At 31.0% G+C, this 19,014-nt stretch overlaps 1 non-coding gene and 1 pseudogene across 1 annotated transcript; both read left to right on the top strand.

Moving 5' to 3' along the window:
• The first annotated feature begins 5,001 nt into the window (after positions 1-5,001).
• On the top strand, positions 5,002-17,061 carry LOC124535503 (annotated as a pseudogene).
• Positions 15,679-15,795, top strand: LOC124535964. Its single transcript, XR_006966847.1, has one exon. It is a non-coding gene; the product is annotated as a U5 spliceosomal RNA (small nuclear RNA).
• Positions 17,062-19,014: the final 1,953 nt, after the last annotated feature.

Here is a 19,014-nt window from a genome sequence, read left to right as displayed (position 1 = left end):
ATAGTATTATTAGTAAAGTCTCAGAAAAGAATTGCTTAGGAAAATATATTAATCGAAGCAGGATCTCGATATAATTATGCATTCCATGCATATTGTGCAAGCTATGGACCAAAAATTGTAATTTATTTTACATATCCTATTTTCTTATATTATTCTTTTGATTCAAATTTGTTTCAAAGTTAACTAAAATCAAATTCCAAAAATATTTCTTATATTTATAATGTTTACGTTATATATATTACATACAGTTTGCATGAAGGTAATAATTATAATTGAATATTGTGTGTTTATATTGTAAATAGTTTTAACTATAGCAACTAATTAGATATAGAGGACTTTATTTGATAAATTATTAATTTATTATGGTATTTCGTAATGAACTATAATTTAATTTATTACACACGTTATAGAAACTGTGTTAGAAAATAGTTTTTACAACACGCTTAATATTACCGACGGAAACATTTCACCAATCTTTTTGACGAGTAGAATTAGTTGAGAACAAAATGCTCGCACCTCATTGGTCGGTGCGCACCGCCAGTAACACGTCCGACGAATCCGACATGTTTAACAAATTATCTGAAATGTTTTGGCCAACGAAGTCACGCGTAATTAAGAACAAGTTTCTTTGGGAGTTAGTGTCTTGAAATGGACATATAATTCTGTAAAACACAAGAAGACACGAACTATGAAAATAAGGCTAACTAGCACGCGTTTTTAATTTTTATGACTGATAACATATATGTAGGAATTTATTTTTAATCTTCATTCTAATATTGCCAGTTGTAAAAGTATTCTGTCACCAAAAACTTGAGAAGAAATGTTTCCTAAACAATCCGTCAGGGACGCTGCATGTTCCTGTATTATTTTTGCCCAGGAAAAGTTCCTCTTATAATATTCTTAAAATAGTATAATAATAGCGTACTCTATAGTCGATATATCGACAGTGATAATCTGCCTTATATTTTAGCTCTCTAGTAAATAATTAATATATAATGCATCTTCTGTGCTCATATGTTTTTTATAACTTGCATTCGTATTTATTAACATAACTGTTAAGATTTATATAATAGTGTATAATTATTTATTTAGTTGTCGGACCAAAGGTCGATTTCAGTGCTTAAGATCACCGTTATACAAAAAAAAAACAAAATTTAAAAAAGCAATTTATGCGCTGAAATAATTAGTTTCAGTTAAAGTAATGTGTATATAAAATAATATTTTTTAATGTTTCCTTTTTGCAAGCACGATTTTTGTATTACTTTGAAACACAGTTGGTGCTTATAAGGTACAGATTTTTTATACATAATATGCCATAATGTTGCTACTTTTCTGTATAATCAGTTTGTAATTTTTATCGAATAAAATATTAAGATCTTTATTTAAAAATAAATTACGCCTATGATGTATTGAGTGCATCAAAATTATGGTCTTTTATTTATTTACGTCTGTAATTTAAAATAATATACAAACTGTTCAAGTAAATTTCATAGATCTTGATTTACGATTGAGCTGCTAAAGAGAGGCTTCTAAGAGTTTATGAAACAAATTATTTTTTAATTTATTACAAAAATAATTTCTTTAGACGTTTATAGGTTTTTTTTCTCTATTAAAATCACATTTTAATTATCTTGACAGTCTTCTAATTGAGCAGAAACAAACCATTATTTAATTTTTTGCCCAGAGGATCGGAATTGCGATTCAACGGGGAAATGCTGCTAGCATTCTTGCCACCATTCCACGTGGTCAAGATTTATACAGTTACTAGTTTTAGTTCATATTTGTATACATATATTTAAGTATTTAATGTTGTTAATTCTTATGTTAATAAAGATTATAATGTATATAATTATTTAATACATTTGTGGGAAATGTCAAGTTTGTGTGGACCATACATGAATTGGTTGATCTATGAACAAATTGTACATGTTTTTTTCTTCTTTGTTGTTAGGAAGACTAACTGCATCTTTTTTTTTTATCAGTGTCATGTGTAAAAAAAGAACCAAAGGTTACTGGCATATACAAAACCGCTGATATTGAGTCAGAAGTATTGGAATTTGTGACTTGACTAATTTTTGATGCAGAAAATTTGCCTCGATAAAGATTTTTATTAGCTTTCAAAGTTTAGGTTACATACATAACATAGGTATCTATTTATATATACAGGTATATATACCTGCCCGTAAAAATTACATAAAAGCCAACGTCTCGTTTTTCGGCTGCGAGAAGCGAGAGAACACAATTTTTCCAAAATGTCTACTCCACCCTTAGTTTGATTGTAAAACTAGACCATCGTGGGAGTTTTAGTCATCTCATCAATTGTCCCTTCCTCATCACAGTTGCATTCCTCACCATCTCTTTTATAATACGGATTAGCCTCGGCTGGGATTCTTTCTCATTCTCAGAGCAGTTTTCTTCGTCACTATTACATCTAATAACAGCTGACGAATCGTGTCTTAAATAAAAATATATTCAAATAAAAATAATGTAAGTTCTTACTTAAATGTAGGCAAATTAAGTACAAAGTTTAGAAGACACCGAAATAATTATAACACAAAATAAAAATGTAAAATAACTCTGCAAAAATAACGTTAGTACCAGCTCCCTGCTAAATGATCTAGGGATAAGCTATTTGTATACGGGCTTTTGAGAGTTTGTAAGAAGTGAGTTCTATACATATATTGCGGGTTCAAATCCAGGCAAGCACAACTTAATATTCATGTGCTTTACTTGTGTTCATAATTCATCTCGTACTCGGCGGTGAAGCAACACATCGTGAGGAAACCAGCATGTGTCTAATTTAATAGAAATGCTACATGCCACATGTGTATTCCACCTACCCGCATTGGAACAGCATGGTGGAATATGTTCCAAAACCTTCTCCTCAAAGGCAAAGAGGAGGCCTTAGCCCAGCAGTGGGAAATTTACAGGCTGTTGTTGTTGTGTTCTTTAAAAATGTATTATTTTATATTAAATGCATGAATAAAACTATAAATATTTATAAAAACATAGTTTATTTTTAATTAGAGCGGGTCAACTGGTAAACCCGCCTGATGGTGAGTTATCGCTATTCATACATAATAGTACTATAAGAACTTTTAGTTTTTCTTCTTCAGTTCTTTAAGATGTTAGGTTCTGATCTGAAGTGAGTGTGGCTTCACAGTACTCTGGCGCTAACACTCACCATTCAAAACGTCTGACGTGGGTATTGATGATTTACGTTATCTATTGATGTACAAGTCGCAGGATCGAATCCACTCCTAACAAAGAAGTGATGTGCTCAAAAGGAGAGGCAAATAGGAATATTACCAATTCCTTAATTAATTTGGGGCATTGTTAATATTCTTAAAAAAACCTTTTGAACTATGACTAAGGTTAATTAATCTATGATATTATAGTTTTTAATTATCATATATTCACGATGTGTCTACGTAATTAACAACGTATAACCCTCAGCGCGGCGCAAGTCTATGAAAGTAAATTATATTACCTACAAGGCAAGGCAGCTCTTGTGTTTCATATCTATTAAGGAGACACATTAATCTAAGAGCATAATAGTTATTAGGTGCAGGCATGATATACACTATGCCGCTTGATAAATAATGTTATATACATAATGTTTTTTTTTAAACGTCAAATTATTTAATACACAAAGAATGGCTGTATTCTTACGCTACACGCTTAATAAATGCGGGTTCAATTTCCGGTTAGGCGATATCTTCGTGTTCATGCAAACGAAATAATGGGAATAGTCCGCAATAATCCTTGGTAGCAATGTGTAACGTAGTTAACGTTTATTAATTCACTGAATAGCAATAAAAAGGTTATTTTTATTAGGGATGTTAAGAAAAATAACAAGCGCAAGGTATACAAGGTCAACAAGTCCTACAGTTATTAACGCCTTAGGAACAGTAATTCTATAAGGCAATATTATATAAAAAAAACAGCAAAGTAAAAGGATTCTAATGTCCCACTGTGATCAAAGCAATCCTTTGAATAATGTTACGAGATTTTTTGAGCTTATTTCAGGTAGTTTCAAAACGGATTGGTGTAATACACACACGACTGATTTTCATCCAATACTCAAATTTCGTTCCGATGTTTTCCTTCATCACCGCACAGAATTAAGTATAAATCAAGCACATAAAAACTTTTTGCTGCACGGGTCTGATCTGAAAGTGCATTATTTGCTTAAGATTTACGTATTGTAGCCACTGCGCATATAAGCAAAAAAAAAGACAAAAGTTATGAAATAGTCAAGATGAAAAATGAGTTGAATATAAATTTCTGTGAAATACTATAATACACCCCAATCAGTCTTATATCACTTAAGAAAGGTAACATGAGAAGTGTTCTCGTATCAAGGATGCTCTCGTCTCGGCCGACGTGACCCAATAAATGAAAAGTTAGTACGACCCTGGTGCCCGACATTATTTCTATTATTAGGCATATACATTTATTTAATTTGAAATTATTATGTACAAATTTACCATTCAATATATTTCTACAAATAATTTTATTTAATTAATTATTATATAATACTATATACGTACGTTTTATTTTTTATATAATTGCTTAAAAGATATTTACGTCCTATAATTGGCACTATGTTACATTCCTTGGTTATAGATCTTTTTTTTTATAAACTGTTATGAAATTATTGTGATAAAATAATTAGCATTGCAAATATAAAACATGTAGGATTTTTCTAGTCTTTGACAACATTAATAAAAAATATTTTTATGGATATCGGTATTTTAAAACAAAATATCTTGATAAATATTTTATTGATTTAGTTAACTTAACTTACTATAATCTGTTTTAATTATTATGCTTTTTATTGATATGACATATTTCTTCATGGAAATTTGCGTTCGTTCCCTGAGGTTCGTTATTAATTTATTTTGCTCCAGATCTAATTTTATTTTAAATACAAAGAAAAATTGGTAGATTGATGCCGTGAAGGTTCTACGTGTTAATCTATGAGGCTTGGGCGGATGGCGGGCGTGTCGTTATCACAGTGCGCAGGGAACTGCCGTGGGCGGCGCACGAGGTAAGTGAAATTGCATTACTACGACAACACAGCACTATTTATATTTAACAATAAATCGTTATGGAATAACAGAATAGTATATGATAAATTACGGTATTTCTTAGTTAAGTGGTTGATTTTTTGTGATAAATATTCGTTTATTGAGACATTTATAATTGATGGCTCGTTATTTATATTGTCCATGGAATAAGAGAGTCCAAAATGACTTGATTTATTTTTGCTAAAATTATGAAGCTCTAACGGGAATAAACAATTATTTATGAAATATCAATGTCTTTTCCATTGTAATAATTTAATAGATACATTGTTTTGTTTTTAATTGCTTGAATGTTAATTGCGTCCTATATTGCACTCTTGTACCATTACTTTGTTAAAGAGTTTTTAATTACTTATATTTATAATACATTTTTTTTATTTAATAATCACACTAGTAATCATTCTCTAAGCATTCCTTTGTCTAAAAAGCTTTTTTTATCATATTTATCTACCTCAATGATATAAATATGAATCCTTTATGATAGCTTTCAATTATAAATATAAGTATTTTAATGTTCCGATTGATGTAATTTCATTTTGATAAAATGATCCAACGTACTTTTTATTTAAATAATCTTTACGTTTATTCGTACATAAAATTGAATATTAAAACATGTCTGTCATGTTGGCATCTATTTCTTGTAAACCCGGTTTTATATTCTAAGACGGGGTACAGCTATCATAAAAACAGACTTCTTTTGTCTTTTTAACTTTTTTATTGGAATTTTAAGGTATTAAGATAGCAGTATAAAGGTATTACATAAACGTAAAATAGAATAAGATGACATGAACAACAATATTTTAAAATCATAAATATTATATTTTTTACGTATATATTAATACTGGCCGTACTCAATTTGAGCTCGTCAAAAACATTCTTGCTAATGGGTCGGAAGCCCCGGCGTCCTCTCGGAGTCGTTTCAGGATGTGCTAAGCACAAGGCTTAGGATTATATAATTTACAAATAATTTAAAAAAAACCTTTTTTTACTCTGTGGCTTCTGTTTGTGCCAAAAATGCACAGATTATGTCATGTGTTATGGAAAAAACACGATAGAGATTGATCGGTATGAAAAAAAAAATTACCGATATTTAAACAAATTTAACTGTCAACTGTCATTTTACCTTTTTTATATTTATGAAAACTAACTTATATGCTGAATTCATTTTAATTCGAGCTTACAATTAAGGAATAAAAGTCTTTAGTAGTTGGTATTCACAATAGTAATTAAATAATTAAAACGTAGAAATAATTACGATAACTAAATGGATATTGCAATAATTAATTAGTAGTTTTTATTTTTCTCTTTTAATATGATCGTTCAGTGCTAAATGCAGACGACCACTTCACTTCTAATCGATCTTCTAATTAATTATTTAGAATAACTTCAACGGTTGTGTGATTATTAATAAAGTCGTGAAAATCAATATAATATATGCTTATTTTAATGCCTTGGTAAAAATTTCTAAATATATTCTGTCAAATATTACCAACCAAGTAACCAAAAATGTATTAACTATTATATATGTATCTAGTAACTGTAATTAAACACTACTTTTATACTAAATTCTTATTGCTGGATCAAATTTGAACCTTATACAAGCTTATATAAGGTTCAAATATTAACCTATATAGCGACCTACATAATATCCAGAAGCTACAGCTACATTGCCTAGGGTCGTCCCTGTGGCTTAATCCCGGTCCGGGCTTATCCTTGAGGCAATCAATATAAAAGTATTTAAAAATCGAAAAGCAGAAATCACGTTTGAAGGTTCATCGTGATTCTTACCTTTTTTTGTTCACTTCTCAAGAACTTGACGGATTTGAATAATTAATTTTGAAATTAATAATTTCATCCTATTGCGGGGAGTCATTTGTATATTTTCATCAACATTTTCAGTGTGACAGTTTGTAGTTCATAGTTAAGTATAAAACCTTGAATAAAAACCTCAATTGAATTGAGCTACTAAACTTTTTATCATAGGCTAATATCTTAGAATTAATGTTGTCTTAAAGTTGTTAGTCTACCCGTGACCACGAACACTGCAAAGTGCTCGAAACGTCGGGATGTTTAAAAATAATTAATATACGCGATTCATCCGTTATAATTAGTTTTATTTAAATCTTAGAATTACATTAAAAGGTTTCAGATACAATTTGAGTAAAGTTTGACTAAATCTCGATGTCATACTTACGATTATCTATTTAGAGCTGAATCGGTTCTTTCCGTTTTATACATAATTACTTGCCGTGTAATATGTTAGCTATTTTTTTTTTTAATTTATTATATGCCATATCCATGCTACATTTTCTTGCTCATCTGTAATGCTCCTATTGTCACCACTTTACACGACCCTGAAGCAAACGATCCGTCGCCGAAAGTAATTAATTACGAGAATAACTTACTTGGTATATATACTGCGGCTCTTTTGTAGTTCTGAACGAATTAGTTAGGCTACATTTATTAAATGCATTCATTTTAGAATCAAATTAATTTAATTAAAATAATTTCTTTTTACGAAAAAGTATTATCTAACTACGTTCCATTTATTTCTTTTTCTTTGATAATATTGACAACTAAAAACTTTTTGTATTTAATTTTCGAACACGTATAAACTCTTGTTATAAACATATTATGTGATAATTAAAAAAATAATTGAAAACTAGTTGGCTTGAAAGCTATGCCTGACTTAATTATAAACTTGGCTCTTTCTAGTTTGTTCCACGAGTATACGTCAGTTGCATATTATAGAGGTTGTACTGAATAAAGCCTATTATTGAGTCGGTACGAGAAACTTTGATGAAGCGAGCGGTACGTAATACCCGTTCTCTCTGTGTCTTCTCTAATTTACAAATTTTTTAGACATTTTGATTGGATGTATTGATCTATTCAAGTTGAAACACGTTTTTTATGTATTTAGTAATCTCACATTTAATCTTCACATAAGAATTAACAACATTAAATGCTTAAATATATAAATATACAAATATGAACTAAAACTAGTTACTGTATAAATCTTGACCGCGTGGAATGGTGGCAAGAATGCTAGCAGCATTTCCCCGTTGAATCGCAATTCCGATCCTCTGGGCAAAAAACGAACCAGCCCTCCTGTCACCAGTGGTGGCAATGAGGCGAGGTGTACTTTTGATGAAAAGACGAATTGCCGAATTGAAAAATTGAATTGAAATATATTAATTAGTTCAAACACCGGTTTAGTTCGTATATTCTTAGTTGTATTATTCATCTAACGTGACATTGCTGTCCTTTTTGCACAAATATATATAGTTCGGTTCCGGTTCGAATTTATTAAGTACTAGCTGTTGCCCGCAGCTTCGCTCGCTTTTTAGGGGTTGATAGTCACGTTTTAGACAAAAAGTAGAATATATCCTTTCTTGGAGTTTAAGTTTGCTTCATAACAATTAAGTATATAGTATTTATAGAAGTATAGATTGCCCTCTTAAATTATATCTTTGTAATTTTTCAAAATGCGAACACTTGTTAGTTATTATTTTTTAGGCATAAAAGTTTAAACTTTATTTAAGCTTGGTTTTCTGTATTCTATGCATTTATGACCCATAGTGTTTTGTTGAGTTGATACTTTGTACTTCTTAAAGGCACTTACGGAGGCTTTCTGGCATAGAACCATCAAGGTATAATTATAAATGTTTTATTTTATTTTATTTTTATTAGGACAACCAACAGTAGATACAATATCACAAGAAAAATAAATAACATTTCAAAATTATCAAAGTAAAAGTTCTACTATTTACAGGTATGTCAACGTGCATATTATTGAAAATATAAATTAAACATTAATTAAACTAAAATTATATACTACAAAATAAAAACGTACATTAAAATATACGATTAAAATTAATTAAATAATAATTAAACAAAGTCTAGTTTGCCCATCAGTGGGCAATGTTCAAGCAGGTGATTAATGTTTTCTTTTTACGAAAAAAATATTATTTAACTACGTTCCATTTATTTCTTTTTTTTTTAATCTTAATGACAACTAAAAACTTTTTGTATTTAATTTTCGAACACGTATAAACTCATGTTATAAACATATTATGTGATAATTAAAAAAAGAATTGAAAACTAGTTGGCTTGAAAGCTATGCCTGACTTAATTATAAACTTGGCTCTTTCTAGTTTGTTCCACGAGTGTACGTCAGTAGCATATTATAGAGGTTGTACTGAATAAAGCCTATTATTGAGTCTGTACGAGAAACTTTGATGAAGCGAGCGGTACGTAATACCCGTTCTCTCTGTGTCTTCTCTAATTTACAAATTTTCAACTTTTATACATTTTCATTGGATGTATTGATCTATTCAAGTTCAAACACTTTTTTTTTAAGTATTTAGTAATCTCACATTTAATGATAACATATGAATTAATAACATTAAATGCTTAAATATATACAAATATGAACTAAAACTAGTTACTGTATAAATCTTGACCGCGTGGAATGGTGGCAAGAATGCTAGCAGCATTTCCCCGTTGAATCGCAATTCCGATCCTCTGGGCATAAAACGAACCAGCCCTCCTGTCACCAGTGGAGGCAATGAGGCGAGGATACTTTTGATGAAAAAACGAATTGCCGAATTGCCGAAAATTTAATTGAAATATATTAATTAGTTCAAACACCGGTTTAGTTCGTATATTCTTAGTTGTATTATTCATCTAACGTGACATTGCTGTCCTTTTTGCACAAATATATATAGTTCGGTTCCGGTTCGAATTTATTAAGTACTAGCTGTTGCCCGCAGCTTCGCTCGCTTTTTAGGGGTTGATAGTCACGTTTTAGACAAAAAGTAGAATATATCCTTTCTTGGAGTTTAAGTTTGCTTCATAACAATTAAGTATATAGTATTTATAGAAGTATAGATTGCCCTCTCAAATTATTTCTTTATAATTTTACAAAATGCGTACTCATGTGGGTGGGTTATTACTTTTTTTGCATAAAAGTTTAAACATTTTTTAAGCTTGGTTTTTAGTATTCTATGTATTTATGTTCCATTGTGTAATGTTGAGTTTATACTTTGTACTTCTTAAAGGCACTTACGGAGGCTTTTTGGCATAGAACCATCAAGGTATAATTATAAAGGTTGCAAAAAGCTGACAAAAATTCGCTAACAATAATATTTATTATCAATAAAATGAAAACTCTTAAGAGAAATCAGGTTTGCCCATCAGTGGGCAATATTCTAGCAGGCGATTACCGTTATTTTTTATCTAAAAGAAAATATCTTAAAAACAATAGACTTCTCATCACTTCGATATTATCATCGTAATTATCGATTATCACGATAAAAAGTGTACAACACTATTGTACACTGTATACGTATATGATAATAATGTATGTTGGTCCATTAGGATCGAAGCTATCAATCCACGTCCAATATTTATACAAGTCCACGGCCCGGTTCGAACAGCCTTGACCCGAGCTGGCTTTATTAAAGCTCCCTCCATGCTTTCACGATAATGTTCTTCTAAATTGAAATTCCTCTCCGTCGATGGAATTTATCTTTTATTTATTGTTCAGCATATCTCGAGCCTACATCTGGCTTAGGTAATATTTATGGCATTCGTTCTTATTCTTTGTCATTAAGGGTTATTATTGCTTGATATTGAAAAAGAATTAATTTATGATATGGAACGCACTGAGTTGTCTTTAGAAAAATAATTTTATAATTATAAATATGATCTCTATATTTAAACTACTTTTACATTTTCATTGATTTATTTATTTCTCCATAGAGTGCAACCTTAAGTAATACATTATCATATGTTTGTGGAGATTGGTGTTTGTACATCAATACAAAACTGGAGTTGAAATGTACTCTAGATAGTTAAGCGTTTATAGGTTCTTTTTCCTGTGAGGTCCGAAAAGCACAGCCTGCATAGTTTAAATCAATACATTTTGAGGAAATCTGCAAGTGTAGATATTTAAATTCTGACATAAAAGTATTAAGTTTTAAACAAAACACATTGATAAATAACGAGGATGTATATATCTAATAGAGGAAAATTTACGGACCTTTATGTAAAATGCTTTTAAAAGTCGTAATGTTGTTTGGAAACTCTATGAATAGCTTATCTTTAACAATTTTACTTGAATTGGAAACAATAACCAAACCCTAACCTAAATCCTTTTTATTACAATGAATTTTATTACGCGTTAAAAAACTAGAAGGTCGGAGTATCATATAGCATCACTTAGCATGTTCGAAAAGGAATTCCTTATTATATTTTCCATATACAGTGTAAACTCTATATAACGACACTGAACGGACTGTGCATTTTATGGCGTTATAAAGAGCGGTCGTTAAATGAAGAGAAGAAAAATCAGAATTCGAAAAAAATGTTTATTTTAGTCTATTGTTAGTAGTTATGTACAACAAATATATATATATCTTATTTGAACGTTATTGCGTATACTCTGTTATTTTTGTCTGACGCCTTTTACTGCACCAGTAATTTTGTTGTATATTTTTAATTTTTTTATTTATATCTTATATAAAAGAAGTAATTTTCCAATAATTTAGCTGCTTTCAGAACTTCTTTAACGCTTGGCGGAGGCTCAAGCTCATCCGTCTCATCTTCATCTTTTTATTCTTGAACCTCAGTTTTTCTCACTGAAACCAAAATTTCTATGTCTGTGAGTGAAGCTGTTGTAAGTTGTCTACTTCGATGTAGGTTTGAAAATTTACCGTATTTCCTGCCATGTTGACCTGCTGAATCCACTCAGTTAATGAAAGGTCGTCGTCGCTATCAAACTCAAGTTTTGTTTCCACCTCATCAATCGTAGAATACATATGATAACGTTGTAATCCATGACTTCTACTTATTAGGCATGGTCACAGTCTACACGAGCAAGCAATCCCAATTTGTAAACAAATTAACGAATTTCTTAGAAAGTTCCTAATGCGTGGTGCCGACATTCGAGTTTATTGAGGGCTAGAATAATAAAGCGACAAAAGAACGTACACAGATGCGCAGTTTTCTCTAATTTTAGCAACTTAAAAGGAAAAAGACTTAATTTTTATTTCTCAATTTTTGTCGTTATTGAGAGTGGGTGTGATGCTATGTAGAGTGTATCATTGTATAGAATACAAGCTAAACCAACTAAAACCAATTGATTTCGACGCTTTAGAGAGTTTGCCGTTAAATCGAGTGACGTTACATGGAGTTTACACTGTATATTGTAATTTCAGTAGTTCGGGATGTCCAAAATAATATTATCGTTTTACAATGATGCTTCAATGTCTCTCTATCTTTTGTTAGAATGCCCCGCTATCGTCCAATTGTTTTCTAATGACAGCTCAATCATATTTAAAATAAGAAATAGTGTTACATGCCAGTATAAATGCTATGCCATATAAAATAATATTAATTACAGTTTTACATATTATTCATCAATTAATTACAATAATAATTGTATATAATAAAGTGAATTCAATAGCCCTGCTATATTAATAACATGCAATAATAATGTGATATAAATTATGATATAGAATCAAATGTCATAACACCGTATTGAAGGCTAAGGTTACTCTCGTAACAATATATTTAAATAAATTAATAAAACAAATGTGTACTTATATATTTTAGTCATGGTGCTTTACACAACGATTACGCCTGAGATGAGCGACGCAGTGCTCCGGCACTTGCGTGACAGTTTCTTCGCCGATGAGCCTCTGAACAAGGCCGTTGAACTCTGCCAGCGTGGCCAGCCTCACGCCGCCCTGGAGCGCCTGTGTGCTGCCACGATGGCTGATGGACTATCCATTGCCGCTGTTGAGAGAGATACGGTAAGTTAAGCTTTCTACTTCCTTTTAATAAATACTACGTACATATAGTATGACACAAATTAGATGTAAAATAAAACCGTTTACTGTAGATTTACACAACCCATAGAAATAGCTCCCTATCGCGCCATTCGATGCTATTCATCGCTATAGATTCTCGCGTCAGTTCAACCCGAGAAAGCAAGTGTAAATCGACGTGTCAAATTGACGAATATATTAGGTCATATGATTTTACAAGTTATTACGTTTTTGTAAAGATCATATTCGCATAAGAAATAAATATTCATAATTTGGGATAGCGTACTCAATTCGGATGTGATCGGTTACGAATTTTACCGATGCTACATCTATGTTGTGTCGAACTATATCCAAACTGTTCTTTATAATAAAGTCTTCGCCAGCGACTTCGCTTGAGTCTAAGGGCTGGTCGTTAGACGTCATATAGAAACGTAGTCTTCCGTGAGCGCTTGCTTCATGCATGGTATGAAGTAAGCAAGTTGCATCAATTTAATATCGCTTTAATATAATGTTACTATTTAATATTTCACGTCAGCCTTCGTATGTAGTTTTTTGTTTTTGCAACTCTACGTGTAGAACGTATGAACAGTCAGGATAAGAAAAGGTTCGTCACCTTAAGATCCACATTCTTGTGGTGTTGATATATTAGTGGAATAAGATTATATATGTCTGGATTGACTGTCGAAGTTCAGAACACGTCGAAGATGAAGCCAACAGTTGGTTACTCTGTACACGCACACTAGCACAGTTCTATGACGTTTGGCGTTTGGTTAGTTATCACGCACACCAAGATAATATATTAGGCTCGGTGGTATCAGTGGGACACTATATATTCTATGTAGATATATAAATAATCTTACGCCAGTTTACTGGTACAGGCACACATACAGCACACACACACACACCTGGTACAGGTACAGGCATAGGTTATAACCTAGCGTGGGATTGGAGTACTAACCCAGAAAGAAGTATAAAATGTTGGTTTGGGATATATTTATACTTTCTCGGGCAAAGTACTCCTAGGTAACATTTTGTCAAATCCTTTGTCTGAAAAAAAAAAAAAAAAAATATGGAATGGATACTAGTATTAACATTCGGTATTATTTATTACGACTTTGTAGTATTTTAAGTTCTGTTCATCAGTAACATGGCCTTTTATTGTCGTTTATCGATATATTTTATAATTAATTTCTAGGTTTTGGGAGTAGCCTTAAATGGCATATTGTGACCCGGGGACATCGAACAATCCATTGAGAAGATCCACCAATCCTCTGACGAGAAATACAATAAGGTAAACACTTGTGACGTCTTATGTATTGTGTCTGTTTAGAAAAATATACAGGGTTATTGGTAATTCGACGTAGATATATCCGTTAAGAGGTTATAGGAGTGACTATTTGCAATAATTTAACCCCCATATGCATACTCCAAAAGTGAACCATTTTTCGAGTTATCACGTTTTTTAGCTTTTTTCAAAATTAGTCAAAAATGTAAATAGAAAAAAATATAAATCAATTTTTTTCTTCTGATTTATACAAAACGAATAAACACTGAATATTTGTCAATATTTAAACTATCATTATCGGCCCAAATTTAAAAATGGAAAACGGAAAACGATATTATTTCAATATAGGTATTTTTTATATATTTTCCCCAAAAATGCCTTAAAAACTAAAAAAAATCACTATGAAACTTGATCTGCAGATTATTTTAAAATCATAACCGTTGTCTTACCTTTCCAAAAATGTATAAAAGCAGGAATTTCAAATCTATCGAAATAAAATCATCAGAAAGGACGCTGGTGGACATTCGTATTCGAACATGAACGAATTCCTCACCCTCAAGTGTGCAAGGGCCATAACATCGTAATTTCCAAACTTAGCGGGCCATTGCAATCTAAGGAATGATTAATATGATTAATATGCCGAAATAAATTGATAAAAAAAATCAATTTATTTGGGCAATCACTAAATCAGTAGACGGAACATTTCCAGTTTACCTATACTTTTTTAATTCAAGTACCCAGTGATTTTAATTTTAAAAAGGTTTTATATTGAAAAAAATAAATAAGCAATTGTTCAAAATTTTAAAGTGTTATTATATACGAATAAGAGAATAGCTATTAGATGGCTACCGAAACGCTTGTGACTTATTAAAATACCTGTCCAACATTTTCAGATCTTTAGTATTCTTTACACGGTGAGCCGTGACCTGGATCTATTCAACACGTTTCAAGTGGATCGCATTCTTGAATGCCGAATCATATCCGTCTCTCAACAAGCGCGCGGCAAAGGACTCGCCAAGGAACTCATGAAGCGAAGTATAGAAAAGGCTATGGAACATGGATTTAAGGTTTGTTTATGAGAATATAGTCCGCAATTGCTTCTAAATTCAAATTGTTACTTCACAAAATGCCACCAAATAATTCATAAGATGTTGGATAGATGGCGCTGTTGTAAAACAGTTCAGCGTCTCTTAATATTTTTATAGCGAAGTTTTATTATGAAATGCAAATAAAACATTCATAGTAATATTTAATTGCCTAATATACAAATATTATAAATTATTAGAATAGATAAATGATATATTAGATTATATTAGTTATAAAAAATGTAAAGAAACTCTACATAAAAGCTTTCCTAGTGTTGTCAGAGCTTTCACACTAGATGTCGCTGTACAATACTAGCTGAATTCTGCATCGCGCTGGCAAGATTTTTTTCCTAATAGTATATATACTTTGAAAATCGGTTCGATAGTTACTCTGGTTTCCCTTCAAAACGTATAAATCTTTCGCCTTTTACTAAAGATTTCCGTGGAGGGGAACACTCAAATGAGTCTAAACATATTTTTGCAGCCTCACTTTCGGGTGAGGTTAATAATCGACAATCATATCCTTAAAATATATCCTTATAATACATAGTTTTACTGCTAAATGTTGACAGTATATCTTGAAAATTGTCAAAGATAACAATAGTCTATATATGATACCATCGATAAAACTGTCTCGTATCGTTGTCGATAGTACAGATAGCTCTCTGTGAGTAATACTATTGATAACAGCGATAGCATCAAGGGTATTGGATTATCAATAGCCAAGGAGGTATTGCTTTATAAATTTAAGAAAAAACATTAATAACAGCAACAGGTTTGTTAATATTAGTTCACTTATTCAGGAAAACTAATGGTTTTTGCAATACTATTGGTACTATCGATAAACTATCGATGCTCCATTTTTTATCGATTATGATTTAACATCTTAATTATCAATAGAAAATGTATGGTTACGCAAAATATAGTTATTAAGCAATCTCCCTATTGTGACATTTAATTTTGGATACTTTTCAGTATCACTGCATAGCCACAGTTTTTCCTAACAGTCAACGTCATTATTACACGATTTGTTTTATCTAAATAAAACGCATAGGTACAAATCTACACGAACCTAAAAAAATATTTTAAGCCGGTTGTATAGTACTAAAAAATAAGTTCGATAAGTTAATAAAAAAGGAACGTATTTTAAAGAAATAAAACTTAATTTGTGTAAAATATCAATAAATAATATAAGTTAGAGTTCCATTGCTACACTAAGACCTGATCTACGTTTTATAATAAGGCTTGAAGTTTATTTAAAAACACAAATTAAACAGCAGTAATGCTTGGCCGCAATCTTTAGTATGATATGATTGGCAGCTGTTTAAAGTAGACGCGACGGGCGCGTACTCGCAGCGCATATGCAGCAGTCTCGGCCTGCGCGTGTTGCAGAAGGTGCGCTACGCGGAGCACTGCGACGCGGCCGGAGCGCCCGTCTTCAAGGTGCCGCCGCCCCACGACTCGCTCTGCGTCATGGCCTTGGAACTGCCATAAATACCTAACTTATGTCTCATTGAATACATCACTATTAAAAAAAAATCTTCTGACAAGGATTTCGGCACTTACGACATTTATACATCACAACAACACTACCCATGCAGTATTTTAGGATGTCATGTTGATTTGAACATCACTATTAAAAAAAAATTCTTTTAAAAAAATGTAATTCTTCTGATAAGGATTTGGTACTTACGACATTTATAAATTACGACAACACTACCCATGCAGTATTTTAGGATGTCATGTTGATTTGAAAAATACATGATACCAGAGGAAGCTCAACAGTAGATACGTATGTACGATCAATGATTTGGGATTCGCACAATGTTTCATTGTTCCTTTTTTTTTTAAGACACTGAACATAGTATTCCTTTTTCGAATTTCATCTTCAAAGTGACGTTTCCGCTGACTTAGGTCATTATTTATTCAACCCAATTCTGTCTAAACTGCCCATTAAGGAGGTTAGTGTCCCTATCAACTAAAATGTTTCTGTTACTCCTTTCTAAAGGCGATTAATGGTGTCAGTAGTTGTGTATAATTAATGTTTTGGAATATGTGTATTCTTGGTGGAAATAAAATGTATTAAAAAACATTTATCAATATACTTGACAAGTAATCGTAAATAATCAAGTAATTGATGTAAAATAAATAATCGTACATAAATTCACTACAAATATTATTAAATTGTACGTAATTCGACCGTCATTTTATATACATACTATAATAATACACGTAGATACTTTCTTCTACAAATTTATAAATGAACTTGGAAAGATATTCCAGGAAAGTGTAGTCCTCAATTCGCCCATGATGGCTAATTTTAAAATCTATTGTGACTTTTTTGAATAGGAATATATTATATGTCTATTTTTATCTAAAGTTAGAAAGGACACATAATACTGTGAGTGTTCTTAATATATTACTATGATAACATTTCTAGCTCTTAGAATTTGTAATCTGTGGGTAGAATTCTTATTAGAGTCTGTCGCATAAAAATTAAAGTCAAAATTTTTTATTACATGATTTAAAGTATTTTTTCACATATTTTGATCGCATCGCAAACAGTATATAGACAATAAATAATCTGTAAATTTTGTAATTTTTTTTTTATTACGTGTGCTTGTTGCCAGTTCGCAATATTGACGCGACGAATAAAATTTGCGACAGACAATAAATAAAAATAAAAACTAAATGATACATAATATTTAAATGAATATTTACGAATGTTTGAATGTATTAATAAAATATCTATATCAAGTTATATGTGTATTAACGATAAAAATAAATAAAAAATGAATATTATGAATACTTACTTGATGTTTAAAAAATAAAAAGAGTGTTTATGGCGATATAAGTATTAAGAGAGCCGCTAACCGCACAAATCTTAAATGTAAAGCATAGAAGATTCTTTGCACAATAACGAACATTTCTATCGATTTTAATTTATATATATTTCGATACTATAAATGTATATCTTTCGATCGATTATAATAAAAACAAAAAAAAATTGATTTTTATTATATTTTTACACTCAACACACATTTTAAATATAATCTGTCTGTATTGCAACACAAAATATTTTCTGTATCAATAATTTTATGAAATAATTTTTGTAATTCCTTTACAATGTTTATAGATATTAACTTGTAACTATAAAAAATATTTATATTCGTATTTACCTTAATATATAAAAACTATATACACTAGAAACTCTATATGTGTTAGATGTTTGTCGTAGACGTTTGAAATTGTTAATGTTGCGTATGAGAATAAATATATCTTATAGAATAAGAACTTGTTTTGTTTAATTTACGGTTTATTTCCCTTCTCGGTGATGTTATGTTATTAAAGCCTATATATGTTATACATGTTATACAATATATATGTTAGCTGATATGGCTCAGTGGTTAGAACACGTGTATCTCAACCGATGATTGCGGGTTCAAATCCAGGCAAGCATCACTATACATATGTGCTTAATTTGTGTTTATAATTCAACTCGTGCTCGGCGGTGAAGGAAAACATCGTGAGGAAACCTGCATCGAAATTCTGCCACATGTGCATTCCACCAACCCGCATTGGAACAGCGTGGTGGAATATATTCCAAATACTTTCCTTAATTTAAGGGAAATTTACAGGTTGTTACTTTACTATTTTATACCATATACAGGGTTATTGGTTACTCGACGTATATCCGTTAGGAAGTGATAGGGGTGACTATT

The sequence above is a fragment of the Vanessa cardui genome, chromosome 15 (genome assembly GCF_905220365.1).
Source record: "Vanessa cardui chromosome 15, ilVanCard2.1, whole genome shotgun sequence".
Lineage (NCBI taxonomy): Eukaryota > Metazoa > Arthropoda > Insecta > Lepidoptera > Nymphalidae > Vanessa > Vanessa cardui.
The sequence above is the reverse complement of the archived record's forward strand: the minus strand, read 5'-3'. Positions and strand labels throughout refer to the sequence as shown.